At 42.6% G+C, this 19406-nt stretch overlaps 1 long non-coding RNA gene and 1 pseudogene across 1 annotated transcript; one reads left to right on the plus strand and one right to left on the minus strand.

Annotated features, from left to right (window-relative positions):
• The first annotated feature begins 11174 nt into the window (after nt 1-11174).
• Nucleotides 11175-17651, plus strand: LOC104679101 (annotated as a pseudogene).
• Nucleotides 14984-17431, minus strand: LOC115896199. Its single transcript, XR_004056128.1, has 3 exons — nt 17319-17431; nt 15736-15991; nt 14984-15202 (listed from the first exon to the last, which is right to left on the minus strand). It is a non-coding gene; the product is annotated as an uncharacterized LOC115896199 (long non-coding RNA).
• Nucleotides 17652-19406: the final 1755 nt, after the last annotated feature.

Below are 19406 nucleotides of genomic sequence, written 5' to 3' on the forward strand. Positions count from 1 at the left end.
GAGGATCAGAGAGGGAAAGTCACTTGCCCAAAGTCACACAGCTGAACAGTGGTGGAGTTCAACTTTGATCGTGGGCTGTCTGACCCCAAGTTGTATACTTGCTCCTCTCCCAAGAGACTCCTCTCTTATCAGGTTCAAATGAATGAAAGGAGGATGTTAAAGGTAGGATCTCTGAAGCCTGTGCCAGAGGAACCCCAGCCCATTGCTGGCCCCTGTGTTCTCATTCTTACCTCATTAAGAGTAAAGTAAAGTTTATTGAGTTTATTAAGTATCTTTAGTGAGAACTGGGACCAAACAGATTTTCTGACTCTAAAAGAGGTATTTTTACAGGAACAGATATATACCTATAAGTATAAAGACACTCATACACGTATTTCTTTACTGCTCATAATTCATGTCAATTAGTCCTTATTAGAATGTGGAATGTATAAATGTAAGAGAATTTTCATGTTAAAATTGACAGATACATATTTCAATAGTCCTAAAGGAATTTAATTATTTTTCTTTTAGAATTTTCCATTTTTAATGTTATTTTTATGAGAAACTATATAACTTTATTGATAATACATACAATAACCCTTTGTTTTTCACATTGAAAATACAATGTATTTTGCAAATAACTAAAGCCTAATTTTGTATTAAAATTTTAAATTTTCAATCTTTTTTATTATTATACTTTTAAATTCTGGGACACAAGTGGAGAATGTGCAGGTTTGTTACATAGGTATACACAGGACAGGGTAGTTTGCTGCACCCATAAACCTGTCATCGACATTCGGTGCTACATTAGGATGTGGAGAAATAGGAACGCTTTCATGCTGTTGGTGGGAGTGTGAATTAGTTCAACCATTGTGGAAGACAGTGTGGCGATTCCTCAAGGATCTAGAACCAGAAATACAATTTGACCCAGCAATCCCATTACTGGGTATATACCCAAAGGATTACAAATCATTCTACTAAAAGACACATGTACATGTATGTTTATTGCAGCACTGTTCCCAATAGCAAAGACTTGGAACCAACCCAAATCCCCATCAGTGATAGACTGGGTAAAGAAAATGTGGCACATATACACCATGGACTACTCTGCAGCCATACAAAAGCATGAGTTCATGTCCTTTGCAGGGACATGGATGAAGCTGGAAGCCATCATTCTCAGCAAACTAACACAGGAACAGAAAACCACCACATGTTCTCACTCATAAGTGGGAGTTGAACAATGAGAACAAATGGACACAGGGAGGGGAACATCATACACTGGAACCTGTCAGTGGGTGGGGCACTAGGGGAGGGATAGCATTAGGGGATTTAATAATTTTAAAATTCAATTACTCCAAGAAGCCATGTGTTTTTGAGAGCTAATCCTGATATATTCAAATCTTAGTGACTTAAGTTGATGGAGTGAACTTCTTTTAAATTAGTGATTCCCTAATTTGCCTGACTGTTGGAATTTCCAGGGCATGTTGAAAACACAGATTATCCAGACTCTTACCTCTGCAGATGTGTTTGGTGGTTCTAAAATGGCATCAAGGGACCTGGATTTTTCCTAGGGTCCCTGTGTAATTCACACTCATGAACAGGTAAGTTTGGGAAATAGTGCCTTAAGGAGATTTTTCACTGAGCAGTCTTCATTTGAAATGAAGATCATTTATCTTCTAATTCCCATGCTTCCTCTTTCTCCTGTTCTCTTTGTCTCCTGCTGTCTTTCAGTTCCTAGAAGCTGTAATTGAATGACAGATCCTAGTATATCTGTACCTACTAAAAACCACACTTCTGAAGCGACACGGCCACCAGAAGCCACAGCTAGTCTGCCATGTAAAAAAGGAAAGGTCCATGTGCCCTGAGGGTGCAGGGGTGAGAGGCAGGGAAATGGAGACCCTCACAGCCAGCAGCAGTGGCCCTCATCACAGCCCTCTGGGAGATATGAAAGGAGGTCAGACGGTGGACAATAGTCTTGCCTTGGTGCTATAGAACACGTTAACACCAAAAAAGCTGATCTCTTCCATGGGAATGTTGAAAGCTGATGCTAGCACTTGTGCTTTTTGTTTGTTTGTTTGAGATTGAGTCTTACTCTTGTTGCCCAGGCTGGAGTGCAATGCATGATCTCGGCTCACTGCAACCTCTGCCTCCTGGGTTCAAGCGATTCTCCTGCCTCAGCCTCCTGAGTAGCTGGGATTACAGGTGCCCGCCACCATGCCTGACTAATTTTTTATTTTTAGTAGAGATGGGATTTCGCCATGTTGGCCAGGCTGGTCTCCAACTCCTGACCTCGGCCAAAGTGTTGGGATTACAGGCGTGAGCCATTGTGCCCGGCCTGTGATTTAATTTAATTTAATCATTGCACAGCTTCAAAATGACAGCTAAGTAGCTGACATAAAAATGAAAATTCTGTGTACTTTGATGTTAGCAGGCTTCATATACAACCAGAATATGATTAAATTTTTTCTTAATCAAACTGGATAATTTTCACATAGGCAGGCCATTGGCAGGTCATTCAGGATCTGGCTTATGTTTGGGCCAGACTGGAAGTCTGGAGGGAAATACAGAGGCCAATTCTCCATAAGCATTAGACTCAGAAATACCTTGCTTCCCAGTGAAAAGTTTAAATTGACTTTCACGCCACCTTCATCAAACCGAGGTTGGTCAACACTTATCACCACTGCCACTGGACACTTTGACTTCCAGTTTTGCTACCTGCTCTACAAAGATACCCCCTTCCTTCCTTCCTTTCCCGCATTCTCCCTACAACCTCGTCGTCTTTTGAGTTCACCCACTCTCACATCATTGTCCATCTCTGCTTCCCAAAACCTTATATAGTACAGAAATTGACCAATCAAGATTACCATGTCAAAGAGCATCCATTTACTGAATAAGGCAGCTGGCTCCTGGGGGCAGAAAAGTGATTAGACACAGAGATAAAAATCATAATCCCTACTCTCCTGGACTCACTGTTCATTTGGGAGACAGACACATAAGCAAATGCAACTTGATAACTACAACAGTCAAGTGAATTATATAATCCCGACTGGAGAAAGAGAGAGCAAATGTTATCATAAGACAGTGTGTCCAGTACTTACTCTCTAACAGATTTCCTGATGAATGTCTAGGCTTGCCAACTTGTTGCATAAGAAAATTGGAACGTGGGGGAGGGGATATATGTATGCTTCTTAGTATTTCAATCAGTAAATGCATAAATAATGTAACTATTAATGTATCATCATGTTGATTCAATAAGTTTGAAACCAAAATTGAGAGTCATCTTTAGAAGAAACTGTGTATGTGTCTATGTGTGTACACATGTAGACTACACATACTGCTTTCTGAAATTTTCAATGACTTTATGCTTCTTCTGAAGCAATTCAAGTTTAGAATTTGAGACCCATGGGTCAAAATATCTTCCTGAGTGTACTGAAGAACATTTAGATTAATTTCAGACATGTATTTTGGTTTACATAGTGTTTTTTATCCCTGCTAACTTATTTACTGTTTTTAAAATAAATTGAGAATAACAGCAGCAACCCTGAATTGAGTGAATAGTCCTGAGAAGGGCATTGCCCAACCAGTGCCTGTGCATGTTTACAGTAATCTCGTGTCTGAACCTAGGAAGTGGCTGAATGAGCTAGCAGATGATCTCTTTGGCTGTATTACAAATGATAATTCATTTTTATTTGTTTCATTCATTCATTAACTCATTCATTTTGAGACAGGGTCTCACTCTTGTCACCCAGGCTGGAGTATGATGACACAATTATGGCTCCCTGCAGCCTACAACTCCCAGGCTCAAGCAATCCTCCTGCCTCAGCCTCCTCAGTAGCTGGGACTACAGGTGCAAACCACCATGCCCAGCTAATTTTTAAAAATTTCTGTAGAGACTGGGTCTTATTATGCTGCCCAGGCTGGTCTCAAACTCTTGGACTCAAGTGATCCTCCTTCCTTGGCCTCTCAACCTGCTGGGATTACAGGTTTGAGCTACTACATGTGGCCAGAAATGACATTTTAAAACTAACTATTACCTATGCAGATATATGATGCTCTCTGGTTGTTTTATTTAAAAATAGGAATGCCTTAGGTTTATTGGCTCATTTTGTTTTATCAAAGAGCTTAAATGCAGTTGTGAATATTTCTGTTTACCCTCATAATAGCCAGAGAATTTACAATGAATGTAATTATTGCCATTTTCACAAGTAGAATTAGAATGAGAAGATAAAACAGTGGAATACAGGTGTAGCTAAGAGTAGCAGAGGTAAGCCATCTCTAGAATATTAAAATTTCTTCCATGTACATTGTTAGAAATCTATAAAACCAAAATGTTTTCATGCCTGTAATCCCAGCACTTTGGGAGGCCAAGGCGGGCAGCTTACCTAAGGTCAGGAGTTTGAGACTAGCCTGGCCAACATGGTGAAACCCCGTCTCTACTAAAAGTACAAAAATTAGCCGGGTGTGCTGGTGGGTGCCTGTAATCCCAGCTACTCAGGAGGCTGAGGCAGGAGAATTGCTTGAACCCAGGAAGTGGAGGTCGCAGTGAGACAAGATTTTGCCACTGCGCTCCAGCCTGGGCAACAAGACTGAGGCTTCGTTTCAAAACAGCAACAACAACAACAAACAACAAGAACAACAACAACAAAACCCAACATTTTCTAATACAAGCAAACTCACTAAGCTTTATGAGGCTCCCATCCCTCCAAGTATTATCCTTTCCAGGTACCCCAACATTAATGACAGCAACTGATACTAGCCATGTGACATACAATCCCAGCACATTGTTGGGCTCTGATGTTTTCTAGGAATTTTTTCTTTACAGCTGTATTGAAATGAAGCTGTATTCCCTCAAGACCTGGTTTTTATAAACTATTTTTGCAGTTGAGGGAAAATAGTCTTAGGTCAGTCAATCCACTGTTGACCCAGAAATGGAATGAGGTAGGATTACTGTGAAGATGGAGAGGTGTCTGCAGCATCCTACACTCTTTCCCAGCCGCTAGGTGACCATATAATTAAAATATCCTTGATATTTCTGTGTAGTTTAAGTTGTTTTTAATTCTAGAACCTCTCAATCTTTCTCTATTCAATTTAAATGAAAAGGCATTTGAGTATCCAGAACACACTCAGCACCCAGAAGCAAAGCAAGAAAAATGGAAACATAATGGTCAATGCCCAAGTTCTCCCCCAGGATCAAATGAGGATTAATATTGAGAGTTGTGATTCTGAATAAGTCTTAACCTCATGAACACCTTAGTTGTTCAAAAATTTGTCATGTCAGCAAGGTGGTAACACTAAAGATTTTCTACAATCAAAATAGTATAGTTATGTTCTGTTGTATAAAATAGAAATAAATGTACAACGTTGATCAGAAAAAGCACACTAGCATGTTCCAACAGCTTAATTTTTAAAAAGCTATGTTATATTAATAATTTAACCACATAGATCTGAGCTAGAATAAATGTTAGATATTTAATTGACAATAATTTTTTTGCTCTCTTAGAGAGGTGTAGAAAGATTTTGGGGTTATCAATCAAATGGTTCTGACTTTTCTTTTTTTTTGAGATGGAGTCTTGCTCTGTCACCAGGCTGGAGTGCAGTGGCACAGTCTCAGCTCACTGCAACCTCTGCTCCCTGGTTCAAGTGATTCTCCTGCCTCAGCCTCCTGAGTAGCTGGGATTACGGGCACACACCACCATGCCCAGCTAATTTTTGTATTTTTAATAGAGACGGGGTTTCACCATGTTGGCTAGAACGGTCTCAATCTCTCGATCTCGTGATCTGCCCGCCGCGGCCTCCCAAAGTGCTGGGATAACGGGTGTGAGCCACTGTGCCTGGCTGGTTCTGACATGTTTTTAAGAAAGATTAGGCTGATGCTATGGTAACTCAGTTATTCATGATACATGTCATCTTGTAAGTAGGAGTATTCAATATTCATGATTTTGAAGCTGTTTCAGAGTGCTATAATCACCCCCCTTGACAGACTTCAGAATTCGTTGAAAATCTCTGGAAATATTTAGCAAGTTATTATCATAGGCTCTAAACAGACCTTCAAAATGCATTACATAGTACTGGTAAAAAAGATTGTCAGTCTGCAAAAAGTAGTCACTTTGATTTGATTTGCCTTGAATGAAATTTTTAAAATGTAAAGCTAAAGTCTTCAGGATCGCTGCCCTGGGTTTCTATGGGATAACACTGAACAGGGCTGCCACTGAAACACCTTGGATGAGAGCCTCAAACTCCCTGAACACAGCATCCAGCACACTACTGGGAGAATGGCTGGGACTCAAAAATGTGTGCAATGAATGTACTTATGAGCTTGTTGGAGAGGAATTAAAGAGGTGGTATGTAATTACCTCAAATTAGTACTACTACAGAGTAATCAGTACTGGTAAAATAAAAGTAGTACTAAAGCTGTACTAATAAAGTAGTACTAATAGCCCTACACTAGTAGTAGTAATAAAGTGGCATTGCTATTGATTCTATCCATCTATCTACCTACCTGTCTGGATGGGAGGGCACAGGATTTGACTGATAAGATTGGGCTTAGCAGTGAGAAGAGCTCATGCATACTTTGAGCAGGTATGCACTCAAACTTGGTATCATGTGACTGTTCTGAATTCCAGAACCATGGCTAAAGGGTGGAAGTTTTGTTTGACTGTGTGTCACATTTTCCTTTTGGTCTATTCTCTAACACATGTTGCTAGAATTCTTTTTACTCTGACTACCTTTTATCTACAGACAACACTGTTATTGACGAGATCACACCCAAGCGGATCGGAGATTGGCCCAATACTTACACCTACACCAAGGCCTTGGGAGAAATGGTGGTGCAGCAGGAGAGCAGGAGCCTAACCATCGCCATCAGAAGGCCCTCCATTGTGGGAGCAACATGCCATAAGACTTTCCCAGTAAGCCCACTTACCTGGATTCTGTGTTTTGCTTTAAAGTGAGGTTTTTCTAGCCCAATTATTTTCTGATGTCTTTCTTCTCCTCAGGATTTATAGCTAAGTGCAGCCAATCAAATATGAACCCATTATACTAGGGCAAAATCCCACTTTGGGATCATGAGGTTCTTCTGGCAGTTACCCTAACTATCTTAGAGTTGGATGGAGATCTTAAATTAGCTTCTAACTACTCTAGTCTCAAAATTCTCATGGCTGATGTTTTTATATCTTGGCTTTCCCACTATAGCTTAAAGAGACCAGAATGTTCTTGATGGCCAACTTGGTAGTACTGCAACTAACTGCCAGGGTAAACAAGAGTTACAAAGCTCACAGAAGGATCTCAGTTTGGGAATAGTAATTTTTTTTTTTAACCTCAGTATACTGCTGTGTCCTTCTGAAAGTACTTTGAATTATACTGTCTTCTTCAAAGCAAGTCTGTGAAGTTTTGGGGGCAGATAAATTCCAGCTGCACCACTTACTGGCAATGCAACATTTTTGAGTTGCTCTTTCCATAAAACAGGACAGATACTACTTTGGAGAGTTGGTTAAATGAGACAATGTATGAGGAGAGGAGTGCTCAGACTCTAGTAAAAGGCGGGTCCCTACTAAAAAGGCTCAATTAATATTAGTCTCTTCATCTTCTCCTCCCATATCTCTTGTCTCCCATTATACACATTTCGTCTTTTATACTATAAGGTAAAGAGACATAATAAGGTCAGCTGAATAGCTTGGGGCTTAGGAAACAAACTCAAAAAGACATTTCCGGCCGGGTGCGGTGGCTCAAGCCTGTAATCCCAGCACTTTGGGAGGCCGAGACGGGCGGATCACGAGGTCAGGAGATCGAGACCATCCTGGCTAATACGGTGAAACCCCGTCTCTACTAAAAAAAAATACAAAAAAACTAGCCGGGCGAGGTGGCGGGCGCCTGTAATCCCAGCTACTCGGGAGGCTGAGGCAGGAGAATGGCGTAAACCCGGGAGGCGGAGCTGGCAGTGAGCTGAGATCCGGCCACTGCACTCCAGCCTGGGCGACAGAGCGAGACTCCGTCTCAAAAAAAAAAAAAAAAAAAAAAAAAAAAAAAAAAAAAGACATTTCCCTCTAACTACTCCTAAGCATAATCTTTCCTGTAACATCTTTAAGTAAGTCAACACACATTACTGCCAATCATGTTTTCAATGTTCTCCTAAGGAGGCTAAAATCAGGACTGAGGTGGAGAAGTATGGTTGGTGAATTGCTTAGCAGATCATGATATAAGGACAAGGTCCACTCTAGCCCTTAAGATGTCACAAAATGCCACAAAACCATACATGGCTCCTGCTATGAACAACAAGCCTGGCCAAATTTTAATTATTGGACAAAGTACAGAAAATAGCCAATGCTTTGCCATTGATCTTTGGGATCTTAATATACTGAATTAGATAGTTCTCTTAGCTGGGGTCTCAGTGCCCTTGTTTGAAATTTATTGAGATTAGACTGCAGATGTTCCAAGATAACAACAATTTTCTAAAATGTGTAACCAATGGAAATCTTCTTTCTTTTAGGGTTGGGTTCATACTCTAAATGGACCTAGCCGACTCATTATTGCGGTTTGTTCAGGGATGAAGAAATAACTCTGAAATGTAGTGGAGGAATAGTAACAGAATTCTTAGTGCTGGCTTAGCTTCATTGATCCAAAAATGTAAATGCTACTTTACTATCAATTGAAGCATATTATTTCAACTATTCTGGTTATAATATGAAGGCAGGAGGAAATTATTTTTATTCTTTTAGAATTTTTTATCAAGAAAATAGGTAAAGTGCTATCAATTACTATTTAAGAGTTCTATTTTGAAAAGTTTGAGAATTAAGGATTTTTCTTTTTTTAAAAAAAAAAAAAATTTTTTAAACTTAAAAATAAAACCAGTAAAAGTCTTATAAAAATGAAGCAAGTAGCCCAAAAAATGGTTAGGGTTAGGGTTAGGAGTTAGGGTTATGCTTAGGGTTAGGGTTAGGGGTTAGGGGTTAGGGTTAGGGTTAAGGGTTAGGGCTAGGGCTAGGGTTAGGGTTAGGGTTAGGGCTAGGGCTACAGCTAGGGCTATGGCTAGGGTCAGGGTTAGGGCTAGGGTTAGGCTAGGGCTAGGGTTAGGGTTAGGTTTAGGGCTAGGGGCTAGGGCTATGGGCTAGGGCTACGGCTAGGGGCTTCGACGATTGGAGATTCGGCTGCTCAGGGTATAGTGGTGTGTTTATTGGCTTTCAATAATGCTATTCCTGAGTGCCAGGCTGCTCTGTGACCTTTTAGAGGTAAAGTACATTTAGTTGGTTATATCAAGGCCTGTGATGGTATCAGAGGTAATCTGCTTAAAGCTACTTTGTTGGCACAGGCAATGGCACGATTGAGAGTGGCTAAAGGAAATACTCTCTTTCCTGGAGGTTATTTTTACTGTGGGGAGCATGGTCATACTAAAACAGAATGTAGAAAATATCAGTGAGTCAGCCCACCAGATTGGGAAAAAAAAGAAAACTGTTGATCCTGAAATATGTCCAGAATGTAAAACAGGAAAACATTCGGCTAATCCATGCCACTCTAAATTTGATAAAGATGGGAACCCGATTTTGGGAAATGCTGTGAGGGGACCATACCAGGCCCCATTCCAAACCAGGGCATTTCCAGCTCAGGCCATTCCCTCATCCCTGTACAATATCTGTCCCCCACCACAGCCAGTAGTGCCACAGTAGATTTATGCTGCACAAAAGCTCTGAGCCTTCTGCCTGGGGAACTCCCAGAAAAAGTTCCAATAGGGGTCTGTGGACCCTTGCAACTGGGGATGATAGGATTACTTTTAGGAAGGTCTAGTTTAAATGTAAAAGGAGAACCAATACATACAGGAGTCATTGACTTAGATTACAATGGGGAAATTCAAACTGTTATATCTACGTCTGTTCCCTGGAAAGTAGAGCCAGAAGAGCGTATTGCACAGATTATGCCATATGTGGAAATGGGGAAAAGTGAAATTAAATGAGCATGAGGATTTGGAAGCACAAATAAACAAGGCATAGCAGCTTATTGGGTGAATCAAATTACTGATAAACGTCCTACCTGTGAAATAACTATTCAGGGAAAGAAATTTAAAGGTGTGGTAGATACAGGAGCAGACATTTCAATCATTTCTCTGTCACACTGGTGATCCGCATGGCCAATTCAATTTAACGTAGTTTAATTTAACATAGTTGGAGTTGGCAAATCCCCTGAAGTATATCAAAGTAGTTATGTTTTGCATTGTGAAGGGTCTGATGTACAACTTGGGACTAATCAGCCAATTATAACTTCTATACTTATAAATTTATGGGAGAGAGATTTATTACAACAATGGGGAGCACAAGTTCTAATTCCAGAACAATTATACAGCCCCCAAAGTCAACATATGATGCATTAAATGGGGTATGTACCTGGTGTGGGACTAGGAAAAAATTTGCAAGGTTTGAAAGAACTGCTTAAGTGGAAAGACAAAGTTCCCACCAAGGTTTAGGATATCATTTTTGATGGTGACCATCATTAAGCCTCCAGAACCTATACCTTTAAAATGCTATCCAGATTGGCTAGAACAGTGGCCGCTGAGTAAAGAGAAACTGCAGGCTTTCGAGGACTTGGTTACTAAACAAATCTCGATAATCATTTTCCTAAAATGAAACTGTTTCAATTTTTGAAAGTAACGAATTGGATTCTCACTAAAATAACTAAATTTAAGCCAATTGAAGGTGTGAGAATGTTTTTACAGATGGGTCTAGTAATGGTAACACTTCTTATTCTGGCTCAAAATGTAAAGATTTTCAGACACCCTATACTTCAGCTCAAAAAGCAGAGCTTTTAGCTGTAATTGAGGTATTGAACGCTTTTGATATGCCTATTAATATGGTTTCTGTTCTTCATATGTGGTTCATTCCACAGAATTAAATGAAAATGCTCAGTTACAATTTCATACAGATGAACAACTGATGACTTTATTTATCCAATTGCAAACAGCAGTTAGGAGTAGAATGCCCCCTTTTTACATCACTCACATTAGGGCTCATACACCTCTTCTAGGATATTTGACTTCAGGGAATCAAATGGCTGATCGTCTAGTTGCTACTGCCATATCTAATGCTAGACTGTTTCACAATTTAACCCATGTTAATGCCTCTGGTCTCAAATGCAGATACAGCATTACCTGGAAAGAAGCTAAAGCTGGGCGGTTCCAAGATGGCCAAATAGGAACAGCTCCAGGCTACAACTCCCAGCGTGAGCGACAGAGAAGACAGGTGATTTCTGCATTTCCAACTGAGGTACCGGGTTTATCTCACTGGGGCGCATTGGACAGTGGGTGCTGGACAGTGGGTGCAGTCCACCGAGCGAGAGCCGAAGCAGTGTGAGGTGTTGCCTCACCCAGGAAGTGCAAGGGGTATGGGAATTCCCTTTCCTAGCCAAGGGAAACCCTGACACACAACACCTGGAAATTCGCGTCACTCCCACCCTAATACTGTGCTTTTCCAAGGGTCTTAGCAAACTGCACACTAGGAGATTATATCCCACACCTATCTTGGAGGGTTCCATGCCCACAGAGCTTCGCTCATTGCTAGAACAGCAGTCTGAGATCTAACTGCAAGGCAGCAGCGAGGCTGGGGGAGGGATGCCTGCCATTGCTGAGGCTTGAGTAGGTAAACAAAGCGACCGGGAAGCTCGAACTGGGTGGAGCCCACCGCAGCTCAAGGAGGCCTGTCTGCCTCTGTAGACACCACCTCTGGGGACAGGGCATAGCCAACCAAAAGTCTGCAGAAACCTCTGCAGATTTAAATGTGCTTGTCTGACAGCTTTGAAGAGAGTAGTGGTTCTCCCAGCATGGAGTTTGAGATCTGAGAATGGACAGACTGCTTCCTCAAGCGGGTCCCTGACCCCCGAGTAGCCTAACTGGGAGGCACCCCCTAGTAGAGGCTGACTGACTCCTCACACAGCCAGGTGCCCCTCTGAGATGAAGCTTCCAGAGGAACGATCAGGCAGCAACATTTGCTGTTCAGCAATATTCACCATTCTGCAGCCTCCACGGCTGATACCCAGGCAAACAGGGTCTGAAGGGGACCTCCAGCAAACTCCAACAGACCTGCAGCTGAGGATCCTAACTGTTAGAAGGAAAACTAACAAACAGAAAGGACATCCACACCAAAGCCCCATCTGTACGTCACCATCGTCAAAGACCAAAGTTGGATAAAACTGCCAAGATGGGGGAAAAACAGAGCAGAAAAGCTGAAAATTCTAAAAATCAGAGCACCTCTCCCTCTCCAAAGTAATGCAGCTCCTCACCAGCAATGGAACAAAGCTGGATGGAGAGTGACTTTGATGAGTTGAGAGAAGAAGTCTTCAGATGATCAAACTTCTCTGAGTTAAAGGAGGAATTTCGAACTCATTGCAAAGAAGCTAAAAACCTTGAAAAAAGATTAAATGAATGGCTAACTAGAATAACCAATGTAGAGAAGTCCTTAAATGACCTGATATAGCCGAAAACCATGTCATGAGAACTACGTGACAAATGCACAAACTTCAGTAACCAGTTCGATCAACTGGAAGAAAGGGTATCAGTGATTGAAGATCAAATGAATGAAATGAAGTGAGAAGAGAAGTTTAGAGAAAAAAGAGTAAAAAGAAATGAGCAAAGCCTCCAAGAGATATGGGACTATGGCAAAAGACCAAATCTATGTCTGATTGGTGTACCTGAAAGTGACGGGGAGAATGGAACCAAGTTGGAAAGCACTCTGCAGGATATTATCCAGGAGAACCTCCCCAACCTAGCAAGGCAGGCCAACATTCAAATTCAGGAAATACAGAGAATGCCACAAAGATACTCCTCAAGAAGAGCAACTCCAAGACATATAATTGTCAGATTCACCAAAGTTGAAATGAAGGAAAAAATGTTAAGGGCAGCCAGAGAGAAAGGTCGGCTTACCCACAAAGGGAAGCCCATCAGACTAACAGCGGATCTCTCAGCAGAAACTCTCCAAGCCAGAAGAGAGTGGGGGCCAATATTCAACATTCTTAAAGAAAAGAATTTTCAACCCAGAATTTCACATCCAGCCAAACTAAGTTGCATAAGTGAAGGAGAAATAAAATCCTTTACAGACAAGCAAATGCTGAGAGATTTTATCACCACCAGGCCTGCCCTACAAGAGCTCCTGAAGGAAGCACTAAACGTGGAAAGGAACAACTAGTACCAGCCACTGCAAAAACATGCCAAAATGTAAAGACCATCAATGCTAGGAAGAAACCGCATCAACTAATGAGCAAAATAACCAGCTAACATCATAATGACAGCATCAAATTCACACATTACAATATTAACCTTAAATGTAAATGGGCTAAATGCTCCAATTAAAAGACACAGACTGGCAAATTGGATAAAGTGTCAAGACTCACCAGTATACTGTATTCAGAAGACCCATCTTACATGCAGAGACACACATAGGCTCAGAATAAAGGGATGGAGGAAAATCTACCAAGCAGAAGAAAAACATAAAAAGGCAGGGGTTGCAATCCTAGTCTCTGATAAAACAAACTTTACACCAACAAAGATCAAAAGAGACAAGGCCATTACATAATGGTAAAAGGATCAATTCAATAAGAAGAGCTAACTATCCTAAATATATATGCACCCAATACAGGAGCACCCAGATTCATAATTCCTAAATAGTATAATTGTGAATTAGCGATGAACATATTTTTGAAAATTCTTTAAGAGATTCAAGCAAGCACCCAAGTTTGAGAGCCATTGACACAAGGCAATCCTGTCACTCACAGATGAAGCTGTTAAGACATCCAGATCAGTCGGAGCTGATAGTCACTGCACACTGGCGGATGTGCCATGGGCACTGCTGGTTGTTATGACCACCATCTTTTCTCATTGGTCAGTGGCCATCCTGTGTCCATAATGATGGTTAGTGTTCATGATAAAAATTTCAAATACAATTATATTTTGCAGCTAATAAGTAGTAATATTGAATTAGCACTAAGAATCTTCCTGCCACGAAGTCAGTTGTGTGTTCTCTGCATCCCCTGACCCTCACTTTTTGTGTAAAGTTTTCTTTATTACCTGATGAATAGAACAAAACTTGTTTGTGCCCATTAAACAGGTAATTCATGTTTTTAAAAGATAAGCATTATCTTTCCTTTATCACTTCTAATAATTCAACTCTGTAGTCCTGATCAGTGTGGCTTACAAACTGGAAGACAAAAGACATTTTAAAAAACCTAATAGCTAAGTTAGTTTTTGAAGCTATTAATATTGCTAAAATTATTGCTATAGAAAAGAGAAAAAATCATGCTGAATGGAACTCTGTTCTTAGAGATTTCTCCTGAAAAAGTCACATGTTATTTCTTCTCACCTCCATTGGCCAAAAAAAAAAAAAAAAAGCTATGTGGTCATGCAAACATTTAAGTAGGTAGGTTGGAATAATCAGAATGCATTCATAAAAGCTGAACTGAAAATATTTGGAGAACAGCACCAATGACTATCGTGAATGTCAACATGCATCCCCAACAACCCTGTGCTGTTACTCTCCAAACTTTTTATGTCTTGTAAAGTATTAGAACTTCCTATCTGAAGCCATACCACTCAGAGTGACTGCAAAATACATAATGACATCTCCTTTAGGATGTCCTTAGAGAATTCAAAGAAAAGAAGTTAAATAATTTAAAAAGTGCTTTTGGGTACAGCTATTTAGCCATAGGGGGTAAGATTAGAGATAGATTGTACAGATAATAGTAGGGTTAGGGTTAGGATTAGGGTCTGGGTCAGAGTTACGGCCAGATTATGGTTAGAGGTGGGTTTATGGTCAGGGTCAAGATCAGAGTCAGGGTCAAAGTCAGGGTCACAATTAGGGACCACGGTAGGCATCAGGGTTTAGGGTCAGGGTCAAAGTCTAGAGACAGGATTGGGGTTAGGATTAGAACTAGAGCTTTGTTCTCCTCAGGACCCACCTGAGAAGAGGCCATGGCTTTGGAGCACCTGGTAGTGTGTCCACAGTGAAGACCAGAGTTTTGTTGTCCTCAAGACTGACCTGGGGAGATGTGGCTGCAGGCCAGTGAGGAAGGTGAGGCAAAAGCTTCCTGTCTGCTCCCCGGGTGCTAAAGGGAGCTCTGCCATGGGCTTTACTTCACACATTATATTCTGCAAGTCTTGTTTTACAAAAGCATCTCTTCCTCGAGGCTTTGGTTGCTCATCATCACAGCGTGTCATAACACATGGTAAGATTTGAGTTCGCTTCAGCAGGGAGATCTTGGTACAGAGAAAGGAGAAATGCTTAGAGCCACTGTCAGGACAGTTGGGATGAAAGCTGGAGATGGGCAGAGGCTGGAGGAAACATGTGCACCCCCTGTAAACACTTTTATTCATGTTTTCATTACTCGTTTTTCTTACAGTGTTAAATTAGTAAAAATAGTATTGAAAAATTGAGAAGTAGGCATATTAAAACTTGCAACATTATTTAAGTTTAAATATATTATTTGTACCTCATCAACATTTTTTATTTTGTTGAGAAAGTCTAAGGTTAATTGGCAGCATATTTTTACTAGTAGATAGAATGATATCTGTTTTATAAACATTGACAATCCTACATTACATGTGTGAACCCTGAAAATCTGAGACAGGTGTCAGATTTTTTAGAAAGTTTATTTTGCCAAGTTTGAGGATGCGCCCATGATGCCTGTGCAGGAGGTCCTGACAACACGGGCCCAAGGTGGTCAGGGCCCAACTTGGTTTTACACACTTTAGGGAGACAGGAGACATCAATCAATATGTGAAAGATGTACCTTGTTTCAGTCCAGAAAGATGAGACAACTTGAAGAGAAGGCCAGATAGGGAGCTTCCAGGTCATAGGTAGGTAAGAGACAAATGGTTTCATTCTTTTGAGTTGCCAGTTACCCTCTCCCGATGAGGCACTCAGATACGCATTTCTCTCGGTGACCAGACGGGTGACTCTCAGAGGGAGTCCTGTGTTGGAGACAAGCATTCTGACCTGTAGGTGATTGCAGGAGCTTTCAGGAAAGCATCAGTGGGAAATAATATCTAAATGACAAAAAGTGTGAAATGGCTGTGATGAAAGATCTGATGAGAGTTCATTATACTACAACTGACAAGGATATCTGATTTTTTTTTCTGTGGCATACAACATTTAAAATAATAACTGTAATTATGACTTACAACTCTATACCAGCACATAGCAGGAATAAGAAGGACATTGACAAATTTCCAGGAATTTTATATAATTTTTGAAAACAACATTTTACCCATACAAATATAACAGGGAAGGTTAGATATCTCTTTTTATTTGTATATTTTGTATGGTTTTCCTTATAAAATATTGCATCCTATTTTGCTTGCAAAACATGCCCTACTTTTCTTACATACTTTGCATAGAGTTGTTTCTAGTTATTCTATTATTTCTAGTAGTGTTTTTTGTTTGTTTGTTTGTTTTTTGAGACAGAGTCTCGCTCTGTCCCCCAGGCTGGAGTGCGGTGGCATGATCTCGGCTCACTGAAAGCTCCATCTCCCGGGTTCACGCCATTCTCTTGCCTAAGTCTCCTGAGTAGCTGGGACTACAGGCGCCTGCCACCGTGCCCAGCTAATTTTTTGTATTTTTAGTGGAGACATGGTTTCGCCGTGTTAGCCAGGATGGTCTCCATCTCCTGACCTCCTGATCCACCCATCTTGGCCTCCCGAAGTGCTGGGATTATAGGCGTGAGCCACTGCGCCTGGCCTGTTTCTAGTAGTTTGATTTACGTATATTGATTATAATTTTAATACTTTTATTTTCCAGAGAAAACTAGGACATAGACAGTTTTAAACTGTCATATGTTAGCATTCTGTAGTAGATTAGAAAATGTATGAGTATACCATCTCCCAACATCGGGATGTGTTTTCTCATAGTAATATGTTTCTCATAGCACACAGTACAGTGTGGTAGTTTCTCATAGTACTTAGTACACTGTGGTAGGCAAAAACATGTTTATTAACAGGCCAAAATATCTGGTTTCTCTGTAAAAATAAGAAGCCAAAAGTACATAAACTTGAATTACTTAAGTCCAGTAATTAATGTTTTAGTATTGTATCTTATTTATAAATGATCTAGATATTTAATGGAAATATTTTACTTAGCTTAACTTTAAGGTTAAAAATTACCAAAAATATTTTGGAAACTACTATTAGGCAGATTTACTGTAAAAAACTTATTATTGAAATAATGTTTTTCACTTTTCACAAGATGGCACCAAAAGTGGAGGAAGCTCCTGCCCCTCCTAAAGCCAAAGCCGAAGCAAAGGCTTTAAAGGCCAAGAAGGCAGTGTTGAAATGTGTCCACAGCCCCCCCAAGAAAGAAGATCTGCACCTCACCCACCTTCCAGCGTCCCAAGACACTGCGACTGCAGCCCAGATATCCTGGGACGAGCACCCCCCCCGGAGAAACAAGCTTGACCACCATGCTATCATCAAGTTTCCACTGACCACTGAGTCAGCCATGAAGAAGATAGAAGACAACAGCACGCTTGTGTTTACTGTCGATGTTAAAGCCAACAAGCACCAGATCAAACAGAATGTGAAGAAGCTCTGGGACATGGATGTGGCCACGGTCAACATCCTGATTCAGCCTGATGGAGAGAAGAAGGCATATGTTCGACTGGCTCCTGATTACGATGCTTTGGATGTTGCCAACAAACTTGGGATCATCTGAGTACAGCTGGCTGATTCTAAATATATGTATATCTTTTCACCATAAAAAAAGGAAATAATGTTTTTCATAAGCATGATGACTTAAAATCTTAAAGCTTATAGATTTGATTGTAATTATCTAGTAAGTATAATATTAGCTTCTTGTAAGCACTCAAGCAGAACAAAAACTTGTTTGTTGCCCGGGCACGGTGGCTCACACCTGTAATCCCAGCACTTTGGGAGGCCGAGGTGGGCGGATCATGAGGTCAGGAGCTCAAGACCATCCTGGCTAACACTGTGGAACCCTGTCTCTACTAAAAATACAAAAAAACTTAGCTGGGCGTGGTGGCAGGTGCCTGTAGTCCCAGTTACTCGGGAGGCTGAGGCAGGAGAATGGCTTGAACCGGGAGGTGGAGCTTGCAGTGAGCGAGATCGCACCACTGCACTCCAGCCTGGGCAACAAAGCAAGACCCCATCTCAAAAAAAAAAAAAAAAAAAACCCACAAGAAATCTCCCTTTATTCATAAAATGGAGGGCCCTGCCGGGAGCGCCACGGGCAGGCCCGGCCCCCAGCCCCGGGAGGCGCAGGAGCTCCGGCGTCCTCTGGCCTCAGAACCTCAGATGCGGGACCCCAAGGAAGGCCCTGGCAGGGGCTCGGGGTGTGGGGCGCCCACAGTGCGGGGAGCTGCCAGGCCTGGGCGCAGGGACGCGGACCCCTACGTCTCCGGCCCGCCCTGGACCTTCCTCTCCCGGGAGTCAGCATGCCCAGCACTTCTAGCCGCCGACCACAGCGTCTCACCCGCCACTCAGCAGCCTCAGCGCACACAGCCCGGCGGCGGCGCCACAGTGCCACATGGCGTATGATGAGCGCTGGGCTGAGGAGGGACCCCACTTAACCCGACGTAGGCGCGGGGCGGGGCTTGCCGTGACGGCCACCATTCCTATTGGTCAGCGCGAACGGCAACGACCTCTGCGATAGGCTGTAGATGAAAAGGGCGGGCCTCCACTGCTCTGGGACGGGCGGGAGGGCGGTGCAGAGGGAGATGGGCGGGAGGGGTGGGGCCGACATGCCGAAGGAGGCGGGCAAGGTGAGAAGCATACTCAAGGGTAAAAGGGGCGTGGCCGGCTTGCCGAAAGGGGCGGGGTGCGGCCAGCAGCAGGATGTGGACAGTTGATAGGAGGGGGAAGTGGGCAGGGGAGAAGTGGGGCGTGGCGAGAGGCGTGTCCATGCAGATGGCGTGGGGCCTGATGAAGGGCGGGGCTGCGCAGGTGAAAAGAGGGGCTCCTGGAAGGGCATGCTATGTTGCGCGGGGCTGTGCAAGTGATGGGGGGAGCTTAGTGAGGGGTGGCTCTTTGCAGGTGAGGAGTGTAGCCTAGTAGGCGGGAATGCAGGTGAGCTGGGCCTTGAGGATGGGGCTTGCAGGCGATGGGGTGGAGCCAGTGGGGCGGGGCTGCAGGCAAGCTGAGCCTTGGGGGGCGGGACTTGCATGCGAGAGGCGGGGCCTTGTGGGGGTAGGGCTGGCAAAAGAGGGTGGGGCTTGGTGATGGACGCTGTTAGAGTGAGGGTAGTGGCCTTGTCGGGGGCTGCCGGAAGCTGGGCCAGGTGTACCTTGGTAATCCTCTCTGGCCTTGGTCATGTGGCTCAGGCTGTGCGCAGCAGGGAGGCCGGCCCGATCGAGCTGCGGTCCCTACCCTGAGAGCTAGGGCTCCTTTCCCCAGCGCGGGTTAAAGCACCGTGTGTCCACCTGTGCAGTGGCTGGTCCCAGTGTGTCCTGGA

This window comes from Rhinopithecus roxellana, unplaced genomic scaffold, assembly GCF_007565055.1.
Source record: "Rhinopithecus roxellana isolate Shanxi Qingling unplaced genomic scaffold, ASM756505v1 contig5923, whole genome shotgun sequence".
Classification (NCBI taxonomy): domain Eukaryota; kingdom Metazoa; phylum Chordata; class Mammalia; order Primates; family Cercopithecidae; genus Rhinopithecus; species Rhinopithecus roxellana.